Source organism: Aotus nancymaae, unplaced genomic scaffold (assembly GCF_030222135.1).
Source record: "Aotus nancymaae isolate 86718 unplaced genomic scaffold, 86718_ANA_hifiasm-v0.15.2.pri h1tg000057l, whole genome shotgun sequence".
Lineage (NCBI taxonomy): Eukaryota > Metazoa > Chordata > Mammalia > Primates > Aotidae > Aotus > Aotus nancymaae.
The window spans coordinates 27,948,772-27,968,293 of record NW_026988471.1 but is presented as its reverse complement, the minus strand read 5'-3'; positions in this window follow the sequence as shown (position 1 = coordinate 27,968,293).

The following is a 19,522-nucleotide window of genomic DNA, read 5'->3' as shown; positions in this document are numbered from 1 at the left end:
GCAGTGACCTAAGATCGTGCCACTGCACTCCAGGCTGGGCAACAGATCAAGACTATATCTCAAAAAAAAAAAAAAAAAAAAGAACCAGAGCTCTGAAGTCCCTGGATTCCAGACTGGTTTCTGATCCCAGCAATGACATCTTAGGCAAGATACAAATTCTTTGTCTTGGTTCTCCCTCCTTGGGGTGGCTCCAGTGACCCTCAGTGTGTCCCCCAGGCATAGAGCACACACTCACCCTCACTGTGACCATGGACAGAGAGTGAACCCCAGGGGCAGTGAGGTGGGGCATCCACATGAAACCTCCGAGGTAAGGAGCAGGCCAGGTGAGGAACATGTGTGGAAACCACTGAGGCAAACACAACCTGAGTCCCGGGCCTCAGGGGGAGCCAGGAGCTGCCCGGAAGGATGGGGGGCGTCCAGGTGGGGAGGGGAGCCAGGCTGCCACCTAGAAGCTCTCTGGAACTCCACTGAAGGGATCTCAGAAAGGGACATGAATCCCAGGACTCAGTCATTTGTTGTGACTTCTTTTCTCATTCTAAAAAAATATTTTCAGCTGGGCGCAATGGCTCACACCTATAATCCCAACACTTTGGGAGGCCGAGGCAGGCGGATCACTTGAGGTCAGGAGTTCGAGACCAACCTGGCCAACATGGTGAAATCCCATCTCTACTAAAAATACAAACGTTAGCCAGGTATGGTGGCATGCACCTATAATCCCAGGTACCCAGGAGGCTGAGGCAGGAGAATCACTGGAACCCAGGAGGCAGAGGATGCAGTGAGCTGAGATCGCACCACTGCACTCCAGCCTGGGCAACAGAGCAAGACTCCATCTCAAAAAAAAATACACACATATATACATATATATATATATCTCCATCTATATATTCACACTTAATTTTGTTTTCTTTCTTATATATATTATATTATGTATATTTAAATTTATAAGAAATACATATTTAATATATAAAAATCCCCTTAATATATATAAGAAATATATATTTAATATATAAAAATATATATTATGTCTATAATATGTATATTATATAAATATATATTTTTATATATTAAGTATGTATTTCTTATATAATATAGAATATGTTAATATATACTATATAATATATTATATAGTATATATTAAACATACATATTTAATATATATATTTTAAGAATGAAAACAAAATTAATATATTCATACTTAATTTTGTTTTCTTTCTTAAAGAAGTCCCCAAATTGTTTAAGCCTCAACCTCGCAAAGCCTGGATCGACCCCTGGAGGAAGGGCGGCCAGACCCTTGGAAGAGTGTCAACAGCTACGAAGGAAGCCAGGTGTCGCCTGTCTCCTCCAGTGCCCAGTGCTCCCAGTCGTCTCCCGACTCTCCTGAGTGTGCTCACACTGGCCTGGCCCGCCCCAGAACCGATGAACAAACACTTGATGTGGATGAATTAAACCGACTCATGATACAGACTCACACGCTGGGAGGAGGGCTCTTGAAAGAATCAAGTAAGTAGCCCCCTCCAAATCCACAGGGGATCGCCCCCACCAACCCCAGAAAGCCCTCCAGATTTCAGAGATCAACATTCTATAACTTTCCGTGCTGACGAAGTTGGTTAGTGGAAGACTACTAAATTCTGGTCCTGTTCCCTCAGTAAAAAATGTCACCAAGAGTCCTCTTGGCCCTTGTTGATTTGTAAGTGAACAAGCCTATTTCTATGTCTAGCACCATGAAGGACCAGGTATCCTAATCACATCTCCCTTTGCAAATGACCTGGACAGCCTGTGTCCGGAGAGTCTCCTGATCACAGAGCTGGGCTATTGGCAGGGACTTCACTGAGGGGTCTTCTCCTCCCCCTGCTCTGGGATGCAGCTGTCATGCTCCTCCTCTCTCCTGGCCTTTGTTCATGGTCTTCCCTCCACCCCAAAAGCCTTTCCCATATCCCTTCCGACCCCTTACGTACACCTATCTCTGGCTGGACATGGTGGCTCACTCCTGTAATCCCAGCACTTTGGGAGGCCAAGGTGGGCGGATTACCTGAGGTCATGAGTTCAAGATCAGCCTGGCCAACATAGTGAAACCCCGTCTCTACCAAAAATACAAAAATTAGCTGGGCATGATGGTGCATGGCTGGAATCTCAGCTACTCATGAGGCTGAGGCAGGAGAATCGCTTGAGCCCAGAAAGCAGAGGTTGCAATGAGTTGAGATTGTGCCACTGCACTCCAGCCTAGGTGACAGAGAGAATTCATCTCTTTTTTCTTTTTTTTATTTTGAGTCAGAGTCTTGCTCTGTCACCCAGGCTGGAGTGCAGTGGCACAATCTTGGCTCACTACAACCTCCACCTCCCAGGTTCAAGCAATTCTCCTGCCTCAGCCTCCCAAGTAGCTGGGACTACAGGCACATGTCACTAAGCCTGGCTAATTTTTTGTGTTTTTAGTAGAGACGGGGTTTCACTGTTAGCCAGGATGGTCTCAAGCTCCTGACCTCGTGATCTGCCCACCTCAGCCTCCCAAAGTGCTGGCATTACAGGTGTGAACCACCACGCCCGGCCTGAGACTTCATCTCAAAACAAAAACAACCAAAGACAAAATCCTTATACCTATCTCCCTTAGCCAACTCCCACCCCCTTTAGGGGAGCCCTTGCTGACTCTCTAGGACTAAAAGGTGCCTCTCCTCTGCCTTTCTAGGGCCAGCACTTCCCCATCACAACACCGCTCATCTGCTGACTGTAACTGCTCGCCCTTTCCCAGCCCACCAGCCAGACACACAGACCTGGACTGTGAGCTCCCTGGGGGCAGGACTCATGCCTTATGTCTCTAGCACCAGCCAGGGCCCATAACAGACATTCAACACAGGTGTTGAAGAACATCACCAACCTGCCTGCACGTGGGAGAGGAGACGGCGGGCGGCATAAGAAACCCTCCCCTGCAACATTCACCACTTTTCCTAGGACCAGACCTGAGGTCCAAGCTGCAGACCAGAGTCTGAGCCCCATGCATTGTATGGCGGGGAACAGGTAGGGGGAGTTCTGACCCCCTGGGCTGGTGTTGCCCCGTTATAATCCAGGACCATCCCAGGCCCAGCTGGAGGTCAGATCCCAGGGAACATGTGGCTCGAGGGCCCCTGGTAGGGATCCTAGGAGGTGGAATGCTCAGGCACCACTCCATCTCTGCCTCTGGGGCCCACCCCTCAGGATAAGGCGTCCCCAGGCTAAGGATGGTTGGCATATGGCATGGCCAAGGCCCAGGCAAGGGGAGAGAGAGTTGGTTCCAGTCCTGACTTTGTCACCATTACTGTGTGCCCTCAAGTCCCTGCCCTCCTTGGGCTTCCAAACTGTCATTTGTGATCAGACACTGGGTGACCTCCTGGTCCCTTGGAGCCCTGATGCCCTGTGTCCTGGGCCCTGGCCCGGGCTGAGGAGAAGGGATGGAAGCCCCCCTCCCTTCACAGGCCACGCGCCCCCTGGCAGAGAAGCAAACAATGGAGGCAAGCTGACACTGTCTCCAGACTGGCTCTGCGCTGACTCATCTCCCAAAATACCGCTGCCCCACCCCTTCCAAGGCCAGCCCCAGCCCAGAGAGCCTGGAAAGCCCTGTTGGTACCACAGTCTGGGTGGGGGTGCTCAGACCCTGCCAAGGACACAGAACAGGCCCCTCCCGACCAGCACCTGCCGCTGGGCTGGTGTGTTCCCTGGGAAGTTCCTGGGAAACTCTAGAATAATATATGCAACCTAAGCACAGGATCAGAGACAGGACCCGGTCATGCTTCTCTTCTCACAGATGATGGAGTCACATGGGAATTCAGTGGTGTGACAGGTGGTGAAAAGGTCTTCTGGTTATGCTGCTTGTGGCCCTGGCTGCCCTTCAGGGCTTATCCCAAGAGAAGCCAACCCCTCGCCTCACATGGGGTGTGCCTCTCCCTCCTTTCTCTCCTTTCCAGAAAAGGTCATATCAGAGAAGAGCAGCTCACTGCCCCACAGCCACAGGAAAGCTGGAGAGATGGAGGGCCAGGGGAGGGGAGGAGTTAACAGGTGAATAAATAACTCTGGAAGCTAACAGCAAAAAAGAATTTGATATATTTTTATAAGAACATGCAAAGAAATAAGAAATATGAAAATGTGCCAGGCATGGTTGCTCACTTTGGGAGGCCGAGGCAGGTGGAGCACGTGAGGTCAGGAGTTCCAGACCAGCTTGGCTAACAGGGTGAAACCATTTCTACTAAAAATACAAAAAGTTAGCTGGGGGTGGTGCCAGGTGCCTGTAATCCCAGCTACTCCAGAGGCTGAGGCAGAAGAATCACTCGAACCCAGGAGGCAGAGGTGCGGTGAGCCGAGATCATGCCATTGCACTCTAGCCTGGGCAACAAGAGTGAAATTCTGTCTCAAAAAAAGAAAAGAAAATGTGTAAAATGCTCCCACACTTCCAGTTTATAAAAATTAATCAAGCGTATGTCTCACATACTTATTCCTATATGTATATTGTCATTTTTCTAAAAAGCCTCCACCAGCGGAGCCCAGTGGGGAGCTGAAATTCTCTCCCCTCCATCAGCAATGAGGACAGGCATAGGGATCTGAGGCAACGTCCTGCTTTTGATGAGACGGCATCAGCAAGGCCCGATGGTGAACTCAACACCTAATCCCACCTAGATCTGTGTGCTACACCTAAACAGGGGAAACACCCTGCAAAAAAAGAAGACAGAAGGGGATCTAGAATCTCCCAACACGATACCCAAAATGTCCAGGAGACAACTGAAAACCACTCATCCTACCAAGAACAGGTAAAATGAATGAGAAGAGGCAATGAACAATGCAGTGCCACGATGCCACAGACTGGAGGATTATCTGATTGGATTTTTAAACAGTCACAAAAATGCTTCAATTTGCAATTATGAACATGCTTAAAACACATTGAAAAAAATAAAAAGTCTCAGCAAAGATACACAAGACACAAAGGAAAACAACTGGAAGTTTTAGAACTAAAAAATACAGGTCGGGTGTGGTGGCTCACGCCTATAATCCCAGTCCTTTGGGAGGCTGAGGCAGGTGGATCACGAGGTCAAGAGATCAAGACCATCCTGACCAACATGGTGAAACCCTGTCTCTACTAAAATACAAAAAAATTAACTGGGCGTGGTGGTGCGCACCTGTAGTCCCAGCTACTCGGGAGGCTGAGGCAGGAGAATTGCTTGAAACAGGAAAACGGAAGTTGCAGTGAGCTGGGATTGCACCACTGCACTCCAGCCTGGCAGTAGAGTGAGACTCTGTCTCAAAAAAAAAAAAAAAAATATGTAATCTGCATATTCTGCACATGTACCCCAGAACTTAAAGTATAATAAAAAATATATATGTAATCTGTCACAGGAGTAGAGGGGAAGAAGAAAAAAATTTTAAGAAAGAAAAATACAGCAAAAATAACTCAACATGAATATCACTATGATAGAGGGGAAAAAATCAGTGAATTTTAACATAAAACCGTAGAGATTACTCAATAGCAACAACAGAAAAAATACACTGAAAAGAAATGAACATGGCAGGCCACAGTGGCTCACACCTGTAATCCCAACACTTTGGGAGGCCAAGGTGGGTGGCTCACTTGAGGTCAGAAATTCAAGACCAGACTGGCCAACATAGTAAAAGCCTGTCTTTACTTAAAAAAAAAAAAAAAAAAAAAAAAAAAAAAAATTAGCCGGGCATAAGTGGTGCATGTCCATAATCCCAGCTACTCAAGAGGCTGAGGCAGGAGAATCACTTGAACCAAGGAGGCAGAGGCTGCAGTGAGCTGAGATCGCACCTCTGCACTCCAGCCTGGGTGACAAAGCAAGATCTTATTCCAAAATATAAAAAAATAAATAATAAATGAACAGAGCCCCAGGGACCTGTGGGTCCACAACAAAATATCTAACATTTGTATGATTGGAGTTCAAGGAGAGGAAAAAGGATGTGGGTCTGAAAAAGAATTCAAAGAAATAATGGCTGAAAACTCTCCAAATTTGAAAAAAAGATACTAATTTACAGATTCAAGAAGCTGAACAAACCCCAAATAGGATGAACCCAGAGAAATCTACATCAAGACTCATCATTAAGAGGCCAAGGCAGGTAGATCACTTGAGGTCAGGAGTTCAAGACCAGCCTGGCCAACATGGTGAAACCCTGTCTCTACTGAAAATACAAAAATTAGCTGGGTGTGGTGGCACACACCTGTAATCCCAGCTACTCTGGAGGCTAAGGCAGGAGAATCACTTCAACCCAGGAGGCAGAGGTTGCAGTGAGCTGAGATTGTGCCACTGCACTCCAGCCTGGGTGACAGAGAAAGACTCTAAGGAAAAAAAAAAAAAAAAATATATATATATATATATATATATATATATATATATCTCTCACAATCAAAGTTCAGAAAACTATAGGCAAAGAGAAAGTCTTGAAAGCAGCTAGAGATAAACATCTCATTGTCTATAGAGAAACATAATACAAGTGAGAATGGATTTCTCATCAGAAGGCATGGACAACCAAGAGAATGGCAGATTTTCCAATGTTAAAAGAAAAAAAATCTATTAACCCAGGATTCTATATTTTTCAAAACTAAAGATGAAATCAAGACATTGTTAGGTAAAGAAAACTAAGAGAATTTATCACCATCAGATCCACCCAAAAGGAATGGCTAAGGGCAGGCTAGTTGTAGTGGCTCATTCCTGTAATCCTAGCACTTTGGGAGGCTGAGGCAGGATGATAACTTGAGGCCAGGAGTTTGAGACCAGCCTGGGCAACATAGCAAGACTCTGGTCTCTAAAAAAAAAAAAAAAAAAGAAAAATTTTTTTTAATTAGCTGGATGTGGTGATGCACACTGTTGGTCCCAACTACGTGGGAGGCTGAGGTAGGAGGATTGCTTGAGCCCAGGAGTTTGAGGCTGCAATGAGCCATGATCACACCACTGTACTCCAGCCTAGGAGTACAGTGGTAACAGCCTAGGTAACAAAGTGAGACTATGACAAAGAAAGAAAGAAGAGAGAGAGAAAGAGAACGAGAGAGAGAGAGAGAGGAGAGACAGACACCAAGTACTTCAAACAGAAAGGCGGTGATAAAAGAAGGGAACCATGGAGTGGCTATCCAAGGAAGAAGGCAAGCAGGCGAGGACAGGCATCTGGATCAGAGCCTGGGGGAGCTGTTGCTCCAAGCACAGAAGGAAAATGCCAAACCTGTGTTGAAATCTGTTCTCCTCATCACCCTGTGGGAGGGATGTCAGACAATCACAGCCCATACAGAGGAAAGAGGCCGCGACGGGGCAGGACTCTAGACCACATCACGTGAGCAACAGTGAAGACATAAAGAGGACTCAGAGGCAAACACGAGGGCTCCATTCCACCAGTGGTCGGACAACCAGCCACACGGGATTGAACTTGGCCCTGTGGCTTGTATACTAATTAACAGGAGTGTAGGAGGACAGACTTCATAACAAGTGGCTCTAACAAAAGGCTTTCCATTCATAGAGGTGTTCAAAAAGTCAGACAGCAGCAACCTTCCAGGACGTTTCATAGAGAGCAGGCTCTTTCCACCCCAATCTCCCAGCCCCACCAAGAACCTTTCTAGCTCAGGGACCCCGGAATATGGAGGACATGTAAGACACAGTCCCCTGCCTGCCAGGTGGCGCCTATGTTCTATTCCAACTATAGTCTGGAATCATGCCTTTGGCCAGACCTCCCTCAGGGCCAGTAGGAATCTCCAGCCCAGCCATTCTCCAAGTGTGTTTTGTGGAACAAATGAAGACTATGGAAAGAAATATGGATAGGTTCTATGGTAGGGGAAGTTCGGGCTTCAGTAATGCTGAGGCTGGGTCTGAAGGTGGCGAGTTCTCTCAGTTATAACAGTCAGTGACACATAAACTCCTTGTTCCACTCTTTCCCCTCTTCTCACCACTGCATTTGACTAGTCTAAATAAATAATACTGGCCGGGTGCAGTGGCTCACGCCTGTAATCCCAACACTTGGGGAGGCCGAGGCAGGCGGATGGCCTGAGCTCAGGAGTCTGGTGACAGAAGAGCAAAATCACTCTAGGCAACATGGTGAAACCTCATCTCTACCAAAATACAAAAAAATTAGCTGGGCGTGGTGGCATGTGCCTGTAATCCCAGTTACTCGGGAGGCTGAGGCAGGAGAATCACTTGAGCCTGGGAGGCGGATGTTGCAGTGAGCTGAGATCATGCCACTGCACTCCAGCTTGGGCAATGGAGTGAGACTTTGTCTCAAAAAATAAAATATAAATAAATAAATAATACTGAACTCATTTCTTACCTCTCCCTCGTCTCAGGGCCCTTAATATACACTGTGTATTACGATGTTCCAATAAAAGGTAGAATATGAAGCAATTTCCAAATCTATATGACCATATAAACCTGTTTGTTCATAAAATCTCTCTTAAGATCAGAGTTTTCAAGAACACACATTACAAAACTCTGCAAAACTCTGCTCTAATCCGTTTCAAAGTTTCCAAAGCAACTAGCCCAGAACTTGAGCATAGTCAGAAAACACATTTATCATTCAATTTAAATAATATTTTACTTCTCAGAACCATCAAGAAAAGTCAGATCTCAAGAAAGGTGTCCAAGCTAGGCAAGGTGGCTCTCTCCCTGCAGCTGGCACAGGATCATCCTCATTACTGCCCTTCAGAAAAGTCATCAGAAGCAAAAAAGGAAGAAAAATCAGTCGGGAAATAATACCTCAGAGAAGACACAAAACCAGCCTCATGGGTCAGAAGTGAGAGAACGTGTCTTCCCACCCAAGAAACCTGATTGAAGATGCCCCCACACCCCCATCAGTCCTTTCTCTAGAAACTATATACTACCAGCTGCGTATGGTGACCCATACCTGTAATGCCAGCACTTTGGGAGGCCGAGGCAGGAGGATCTCTTGAGCCTGGGAGTCCCAGAACAGTCTGGGCAACATAGGGAGACCCCATCTCTACAAAAAATTTTAAAATTATGGAGCTGGCTCATGCCTGTAATCCCAGCACTTTGAGAGCCCAAGGTGGGTGAATCACGAGGTCAGTAGTTCAAGACCAGCCTGGCCAATATGGTGAAACCCCATCTCTATTAAACAAAAATTAAAAAAATAAATTAAAAAAAAATTAGTCAGGCATAGTGACGCAGACCTGTAGACCCAGCTACTCGGGAAGCTGAGGTGGGAGGATTGCTTGAGCCTGGGAGGTCGAGGCTGCAGTGAGCTCTGATCACACCACTGCATTCCAGCTAGGCAACAGAGTGAGATACTGTCATATAAAAAAGAAAATAAACTATAAACTCCCACCAAACACAGGCCTTTTTGAGCAATTTCAACCCCCCTCTGGAATATAATTGACAAAAACTTTCCAGAGATTCCCACTCCATACCTGAGGAGTCAGGCTTCAGGGGAGCTTTCAAAAGCAAGAAGTCCAGTCCCAGCTCTGCAGCCTCCAGGCCTGCTGGCTCAAGCTGTCAGCCAGGGCTCCCCAGTGGGGAGAGGTGGGCGGGAGAGGACATACACTTCCTCCTCAAGGAGATGAGCCAGGGCTTGCCAGAGTGAGAGCCAGGCCCGAAGGTCTCTGGGCACTGGCTCTGTTTGATGTGAATGGAAGAAAAGATTCTTGTTTCTCACGGTTCCCCCGGGTGACAGTTACCATGGCTATAAATCAATTTTTGGTGTCTGTCAGTAGCAAATTGAATAGAAAGAGTCCACTTTCTCAGAGCCACAGCCAGACAGAGCCACGCATGGGGAGGGAGGTTGACAGCAAGCTCAGGGTCAGCCAGTGGACGCAGGTGGGTGCCTGGCTCCTGGGAGCCCCCCACCTCCCCCAACCCCGGGCTTCTAATAGGGTGCACACGCAGCCCCATGGCACTCGCCACCAGGGAGAAGCAACTTGACACAGCTGGATAGTGATTAACTCCCTTTCCCCACATTAATAGGCAGGACACCCATGCTCTGAAAGCCATTCCCTAGAATGCCCAAAGAAAATGTTTAAAAACAAGCCCCAGAGAGCGGGCTAGGATCCTAATGGTTCATTTAACCATCAGACCTACCACTTACTATTTGCCAGTCTAAGCACTTTACATATTAGCTCATTTGTCTTCAAAACAACCCTTTGGGTAGGTACTATTATTATCCCCACTTTACAGATGACGAAACTGAGACTCACAGAGGCCGGTCAACCAGCAGTGGTCACAAAAGGATTAAAACCCAGTTTATCTAATTCTGTAGCAGCTCTACTCTCTTGTCAAGACTGCTGGGATCCAGACGCAGCTCTGTCCCTGGGGCCTTATGCAAATCATTAAATTTCTCTGAACCTCATTTTCTCATCTCAAAAATGAGGGAAAAAAATTGTTCCTGCCTATGTCCTGGGACTTTTGTAAGAATTACAGAGAAGACAACCCAAATTTAAGGAAGCGAAGAGAAAAAGAAAAGAAATTAACATTCATGAGGCATCTACTGTGTGCCAGGGCAGTTACATTGTTACTTATAAGAGTTATCTCTCATTCCAAAGTGGCTTTCTGAAACTTCTCTCTCATTCTAAGGTCAAAGGCCTGGTCAGAGACCTTGTCGTCAGGAAGCTGGAGTCTAGATCCCAGCAGAGGTCTGTCTGGTGCCAAAACTTTTGTTTGGGCGTTTTTGTTTTTCTTCTTGTACCCCAAGATGTCATGGGTACAAAAGTTAATGACCCACTGGCGTGAATGACCCAAGTCCCACTGGGCCTCTTGTCTTCTGGCATCCTCATTTGCCCTGCCAGCGTAGCTTCCAACTTCTGCATTTGGGAAAGATGCCCACCCGGGACCAAACCCCTGCCTCCAACTCCACTGTAGCACTCACGACTGCTGCGCCACCTTCTGCCAGGCGATGCCCTTGACCTCTCAGACCCCAATAATCTCACATTTCAATGAGGCTAAAACCAGAGCTGAAAATCTCCATGGCAAATTTCAATCCCCCAGAGATAACCAGCAGTGCAAACCTTGGAACGCTCCTGAAGCCCAGCTAGCATCCTCCTGAAACCTCTCTGCACAGCCGATCACAGCGCTCCATCCTAAAACACATGTGGCCCTTTGTCCTTCTCTCTGTGAATAATGGATGGCATATTCTTCCGGTGAGACCGAAGAGCAAATACCCTGCCTTCCACTCATGCTGATCTTCCCGGCACCCACTGACTGCCTGCACCAATGGCCTCTTTCATCCTAGATGCAGAGAGAGCCAGCTTCCAAAATATTGACCACGATCACAGCAGAGGCAATGGCTCTTTAAGGACCTTTTAAAGGTAACACAGGGGGAGTACTTCAACCAAACCATGTTCAGTTCAACATGCACATTTTTCTTTTTCTTTTAAGACAGAGTCTCACTCTGTTGCCCTGGCTGGAGTGCAGTGACGTGATCTCCAATCACTGCAACCTCCACCTCCTGGGCTCAGTGGTCCTCCCACCTCAGCCTCCTGAGCAGCTGGGACCACAGGCATGCGCCACCATGCTCAGCTATTATTTTTTGTATTTTCAGTAGAGACGAGGTTTTGCTGTGTTGCCCAGGCTGGTCTCAATCTCCAGGACTCACACAATCCGCCCACCTCAGCCTCCCAAAGTCATGCACAATTTTCCTAGGGTGCATATGGGTGGGAGGAAAAGGACAAAGGTATAAAGGACCAAGATGGCCTCATTGCAACCAACGGACACACTGAGGAAATGGGCAACCTCTGCTGGGGGGAGGGAGGAAGGGCAGGGAGTGAGGGAGAGAGAATATGAGAGCAGAACATACCCATGAGTCTAGAAACCAAGGTGGCCAAATGTAGAATTTGCTGTGTTATAAAAATAACAATAATAATTTAACAATTAAAAAGAGAGGACCTCGCTGGAAAAGAGATGAAGATAATGGGAATAAATGGAAGAAGGTGTGGTTTTGTATCTATTGCTCTATTGACTCTGTTTAAGCTACTTTTGTAACATTGCTGATATTTTTTACTGAACACCTGCGGGTGCTTGTCCCCAGACACATTAAAGATCATCTTACTGCCCGGAGTGGTAATCCCAACACTTTGAGAGGCGGAGGTGGGCAGATCACCTGAACTCAGGAGTTTGAGACCAGCCTGGCCAACATGGCAAAACCCCATCTCTACTGAAAACACAAAAATTAGCCGGATGTGGTGGCATGCTCCTGTAACCCCAGCTACTCGGGAGGCTGAGATAGGACAATCGCTTGAACCCAGGAGGAGGAGGTTGCAGTGGCAGTGAGCCAAGATCATGCCATTGCACCACTCCAGCCTGGGCAACACAACAAGACTCCGTCTCAAAAAAAAAGGACCATCTTATTTCATCTTCATTGCTCTTATCTTTGCTTTGTAGATTTGAGGAAATTGACACTCGTGGGAGGTAAGCAGCTTGCCAAAGGTCACAGAGTAAGCGCTGGAGGCTGGCTCCTCACCGCTCTCACCAGTGCTTTTTCAATACTGAATTTCTTTATAGGAAAAGGCACACTAGGTCAGCCCATGGCCACCTCAGCGAGGGCCAGTGGAGGACATTTCACAATAAGAGCTCCAGAGCTTTAATTTCTACATTTTTTAGCAGAGCGGCCTGTTTGATTTTGTTGTTGCTGTTTTGTTTTCTGAGACAGGATCCTGCTCTGTCGCCCAGGCAGGAGTGCAGTGGTGCGATCACAGCTCACTACGGCCTCAAGTCCCTGGGCTCAAGGGCTCCTCCCACCTCATCTTCCTGAGCAGCTGGGACCACAGGTGCACTCCACCATGCCTGGCTCATTTTATTATTATTTGTAGAGACAAAGTTTCACTCTTACCCAGGCTGGTCTCGAACTCCTGGGCTCCAGAAATCCCCCCGCTTTTGTCGGGAGGAGGTCTTGACGTGTGTGTGATGGAGTATATGTTGTTTGCTGAGAGGTGATGGCAAGGAACACTGAGCCACCACCAGGCAGGAAACTGCTAGAATAAGTAAGCGGTATGTACCAACCATGCACTAATTAAACCAGCTCCCAAAACACAGGATATTTGAGCTTGTCCCCATCGCCGACTCGCAGAGTGTTTTTCAGCTTATTTCTGTCTTAGTAGTGAACAGGCACTGTCTGCCTGTTTAGTCTGTCTTCATTCTATGGAGAAACACTGAGCACCTGCTTATTAAAAATAGTCACTTGTTCACAAAGAATAAATACGTGGGTCAGAGTCTGCTCTGGGCTGGGAGCGGGGAAATGCTGGCAGACCCCGCCGGTCCCACTCTGATCCCATTTTTGTACTCTATCTTTATTTCTGTTTCTTAATTCCGTCAGTACCATCTGGGTTGGGGGTCTCTATGACCGAGCTGGTCTCGGCACGCTTTGGCCTCCCAAAGTGCAGGGTTTTTTTAATCGTTAAAAGATCCAAATTCATAAACAGTCTAGACTTTGGCAAATGTCTTGAAATCTGATCATCTGTTTTGGAAACATTATCTGTTTTTGCCCATTCACTTGAACAATGCATGCATAGAGCACCTTGGGAGCCTACAAATATAACATAAAAGCTGCTACTTTCCTTTTTTTTAAATGAAATAAAACTCTTCCTCTTGAAACCTTTTATATTTGCAGACTTGAAGACTTTTAAAAATAAAACAAATACGGCTTTCTTTTACATAAGAAATTTCTCAAGTCTAGAGTCTTACAAACATCTCTGAAATGCCGTAGGGTTCCATGTGAAACCCATGAGCTGTCATAATACACATGAAAAATGGGTGCCATTTCTCCTGTGCTCTTGGGGAGTAGGCAGCCATTATAAACCTTCATGTGGTGGGGATGATATGGTCTTATTTTTATATTTATAGATACATATGCACATTAAAAAGTCTGGAAGGATATATGCTAAAACATTAATTTTGGCTACTTCAGGATGCAGGGGTTGTGGGTAATTCTTGCTGCAATTGTTATTTCAAGGCTTTCTACTGTAAACATGGATTATTTATATACATTCTTAAATTATTACAATAATTTGGCTGGGTGCAATGGCTTATGCCTATAATCCCAGCACTTTGGGAGGCCAAGGTGAGCAGATCACAAGGTCAGGAGATCGAGACAATCCTGGCCAACATGGTGAAACCCCGTCTCTACTAAAAAATACAAAAATTAGCTGGACGTGGTGGTACACACCTAGAGTCCCAGCTACTCGGGAGGCTGAGGCAGGAGAATCACTTGAACCTGGGAGGTGGAGGTTGCACTGAGCCGAGATCACACCACTGCACTCCAGCCTGGCGACAGAGAGAGACTCCATTTCCAAAAAAAAAATTATTACAATAAAGACTATGTGGCCACATAAACAAGACAGTCTAATAGCCAAGTAATCAAAAGTTAGTTATGTGAGCTCACACTTGTAATCCCAGCACTTTGGGAGGCTGAGGTGGTCAGATCACCTGAGGTCAGGAGTTTGAGTTCTGCCTGGCCAAAATGGTGAAACCCCATCTCTACTAAAGATACAAAAATTCGCAGGGTGTGATGTCACACACCTGTAATCCTAGCTACTCAGGAGGCTGGGACAGGAGAATCGCTTGAACCCAGAAGGCAGAGGTTGCAGTGAGCCGAGATGTTGCCACTGCACTCCAGCCTGGGTGACAGAGGGAGATGTTGTCTCAAAAAGAAAAGTTAAGTGAGCCGTCTGTTTCTGACATGATGGAATAACATGGACCAGAATGCCCTCAAAGAATAAGCAATGAGAAAACTGGATAGAGTGTGAAACAGTTATTTTCAGACACTGGACGACAGGCAGCCCTATGATTCCTGAGAGAAGGGGACAGAGGAAGTGAGGCCTCCAGGAATCAGGCTTTCAGTGTGAGGCACATTCTAGACCATGAAGCAGGGAAGGGGCATCCCAACCTAGAGGCATTGAGGAGACAGAGATGGAAAGCCGAAGCAGCTGGAAGTCACACGGCAGAGTTCTTAGAGAAGACGAGGTCGGCAGAAAGCCGTCTCCGAAAGAATACCAAAAGTCTGCGTGTGAGTGGGGAGTCCGCTTAAGTCTTTACTCCACACTAAGATGTGCACAAGAGGGCACCGTTCCAGGCAAAGAGCCGCCGAGAAACAGTGAGCCGAAGGGGTCCCAGGGCTTACACAGCATCTGAGTTCCAACTGCTCAGAAAGAGGGGTCCCTGCTGATAGCTCAGGGCCTTCACCAGGGAGCAGGAAAGGCCATGCATATTGCGAAGCGCATGATAAACCCCAGAGCCGTCACTAAAATGGCAAAACGAAGCAGCAAGGTTAACAAGCCAATAGTGGAGTGCAGTGAAATTTGAAAATGATTCAATCCAAAAGTCATGAGAAGGAGGAGGAAAGGGGCCACACAAACAGATGAGACGAACAGAAAAGAACCCGCAACGTGGCACACGTATTCCTGGTCACACCGGTAACCAAATACATGTAAGTAGTCCAAACATTCCAACTAAAAGGAAGAGTTCAACTGGATAAAAAGGCAAAACCCTGCCAGTAAGAACAGCAATTATTAAAAAGTCAAGAAACAACAGATGCTGGCGAGGTTGTGGAGAAATAGGAATGCTTTTACACTGTTGGTGGGAGTGTAAATTAGTTCAACCATTGTGGATGACGATGTGGTGATTCCTCAAAGACCTAGAACCAGAAATACTATTTGACCCAGCAATCTCATTACTGGGTATTACCAAAAGGAATATAAATCATTCTATTATAAAGATATATACATGTGTATGTTCATTGCAGCACTATTCACAATAGCAAAGACATGGAATCAACCCAAATGCCCATCCATGATAAACTGGATAAAGAAAATGTGGTACATATACACCATGGAATACTATGCAGCCATAAAAAGGAACGAGATCGTGTCCTTTGCAGGGACATGGATGAAGCTGGAAGCCACTATCTTCAGCAAACCAAAACAGGAACAGAAAACCAAATACCTCATGTTCTCACTGACAAGTGGGAGCTGAACAATGAGAACACATGGACACAGGGAAGGGGCCTGTTTGGGGGGTAGAGTAGGGGGAGGGAGAGCATTAGGAAAAATAGCTAATGTATTCTGGGCTTAATACCCAGGTGATGGGTTGATAGGTACAGCAAACCACCATTGCATGCATTTACGTATGTAACAAACATGCACATCCTGCAGATGTACCCTGCAGGGTACAAAATTTTTTTTGTTTTAATTTTAAAAATTAAAATAAAAAAAAAAAACAAGACCCAATTAGGTGCTGTTTACAAGAAAAACACTTTGAAATTTAAAACACAGATAAATAGGGACAAAAAAGAGATACATCATACAAATAATAATCCACTTGGAAAACCCAGAGTGGCTACATTAGACAAAGTAGACATTAGAACAAGAAATGTCACCTGGTATAAAGATGGACATTTCATAACATCAGAAAGTTCAATTCATCAAGAAGATGTGACGATCTTAAATGGGAATATACCCAATAACAAAGCATAATATACACGCAGCAAGAACTGGCAGAACTGAGGGAAAAGCAGATGATGCCCATTGATATTTGAATACTTCAATAGACCTATTTCAATAATTGATGGGATGAGTAGACACAAAAAGGAGAAAACCCACATGACACTATCAAGCAATTTGATTCAATTGATATTTACAGGTCATTCCACTCAACAATAGCAGATACACATTCTTTTCTTTTTAGACGGAGTTTTTGCTCTGCTGCCAGGATGAAGTGCAATGGTTTGATCTCGGCTCACTGCAACCTCTGCCTCCTGGGTTCAAGCAATTCTCCTGCCTCAGCCTCCAAGCATATGTATATAAAATCTGCCACCATGCCTGACTAATTTTTGTATTTTTAGTAGAGACAAGATTTCACCATCTTGGCCAGGCTGGTCTCAAACCCTTCACCTCAGGTGATCTGCCCACCTTGGCCTCCCGAAGTGCTGGGATTACAGGCAAGAGCCACCACATTCGACCAGATACACATTCTTTTAAAGTGCATAAGAAACATTCACCAGCTAGGTGCACTGCATGCCCTGCCTGTAATTTCAGCGGTTTGGGAAGCCAATGCAGGAGAACAGGAGGATCACTTGAGGTCAGGAGTTCAAGACCAGCCTGGGCAACATAGCAAGACCTCATCTCTACAAAAACACATTAAAAGTTAGCAAGGTGTGGTGGCATATGCCTATAGTCCTAGCTACTTGGGGAGCTGAGGCAGGAGGATCACTTGAGGCCAGGAGTTGGAGGTTGCAGTGAGCTATGACGGTACCACTGCACTCTAGCCTGGGCGACAGAGTGAGACCTTGTCTCTAAAACAAAAGAAAAAAAAAGAAACATTTGCCAAGATAGATCATACCCTCAGTCATAAAACAAACCTCAATAAAGGATTAAATCCTACAAAATATGTTCTCTTACCACAGCAAAATTAATCAGAAATGTCAAAAAGATCTTCGGAAAATGCTCATATATTTGGAAATTTAAAATGACATTTCTAAATAATCCACGAGTCAAAGGAGAAAAACAAGAGAAAGAAAAATTAGACAATATCAAGAACTGAATTCTTAAAATGAAAACACCGCAGGCTGGGCGAGGTGGCTCATGCCTGTAACCCCAGCATTTTCAGAGGCCAAGGTGAGACGATCACTTGAGCCCAGGAGTTCAAGACCAGCCTGGGCAACACAGGGAGACCCCATCTTTACAAAAAATAAAAATTACAAATTAGTCAGGTGTGGTGGTTTGTACCTGTAGTCCCAGCTACTCAGGAGGCTGAGGTGGGAGGATCACTTGAGTCCAGAAGGTCAGGGCTATGGACAGCTGCCTGGGCAATGGAGTGAGACACTGGAGACAGGAAGGGAAGGGGAGGGAAGGGGAGCAGAGGGGAGGGGAGGGGAGACTATTTAAATGTAAATTCATGAAAATGACATAAAATTAAAAATTCTGTCACTCAGCCACACTGGCTACATTTTAGTTGCTCACTGGCCACCTGTGGTTAATGACCCATTTTGGACAGCACAGAGAACACTTCTGTCATCACAGAAACTTGTGCTGGGTAGTGCCAAGGTACAAATTTCAGATTATAGAAAATACAGAGGGTACAGAAATGAGTTAAACTCACTTAGGGAATGATCTAATCCAGCATGTGGCTCACTCCTCAAGAAAACTGGCCTGATCTCCTCAGGGTGTCAACGTTCCAGAAAAAACCGAGGGGGCAGGAGGAACAGTAACTAAAGGGTTCTTGATAATCAAATCCAGTAAGTGTTGGCTGGATCCTGATTTGAAAAGAAGCTGAATATGAACTGGCCATTGGATGATGTTAGAGAATTACTGTTTGGGGTTTCGGGGATATAATAATGGTACTGTAGTTATGCAGGAGTCAGAACTTTTAGGCACATCACCCTGCAGTAGTAAGACTGAAGTGTTGGCCAGGTGCAGTGGCTCATGCCTGTAATCCCAGCACTTTGGGAGGCTGAGGCGGGCAGATCACTTGAGGTCAGGAGTTCAAGACCAGCTGGGCCAACATGGTAAAACCCCTTCTCTACTAAAAATACAAAAATTAGCAGGGAGGGTGGCAGCGGAGAGAGGGGTGCGCACCTGTAGTCCCAGCTACTTGGGAGGCTGAGGCAGAAGAATCTCTTGAATCCAGAAGGCGGAGTTTGCAGTGAGCCGAGATCGCACCACTGCACTCCAGCCTGGGTAACAGAGTGAGACTCCATCTCAAAAAAAAAAAAAAGGGCAAAGTGTTATGATGCTTCCAGTTTACCTTCTAGTAGATCAACAAAAATAAATTCATGCACACAAATATAGATGAAGCAAAATACAGTCACGGACTACATAATGATGTGTGGGTCAATGTTGGACCACATCTAAAACAGTGGTCCCACAAGATTATAATACCATATTGCTGTGCTTTTTCTGTGTTTAGATTCAAACATCTCTCTGTGTTCCAACTGCCTACAGCACTCAGTACAGGAACATGGTGTCCAGGTTTGTAGCCTAAAAGCAATACAGCCCACCTGTGTAGTAGGCTGTGCCGTCTAGGTTGATGTCAGTACACTCAATGATGTTCTCACAATGACACCATTTCACCCAATGACATCTTTCAGAACATATCCCCGTGGTTAGGGTTGCATGACTTTATCAACCGCGTTTTGCTTTAAGTGGTGTGTATATAGATCATTATACTATTCTTTTAACTTTTCTGTATATTTGAAATTTTCCTAAGTTGAGAAAAGTGAAAAACCATATTCTCTCTCTCCCCCGCTATCATTGACATATGTAAACTCCTGGTTTTCATAGACAAAGTCTAGGGGGAAATTGATGCAGTTGCTGTATGATGTGGTTAATCTTTCGTATTTTTGTCTTATTATTACTTCACTTTTTAAGGACATAAGACAGGGAAATGTCAATTCAAGCTTCCTATGCTCAGCAACTGTGTCAGACTTAAAGAGCTGCTGCAGCTTCTCTTGCCAGCTGGGCACTTTATCGGGTTAGCATCTGTAGCGGGGGCTGCGGCGGGGGGAGTGTGGTCAGGTCCAGGGAGGGTACGGCCAGGCCAGGGAAAATGGTGGTGCAGCCACCACCTGGAGACTCGATCTC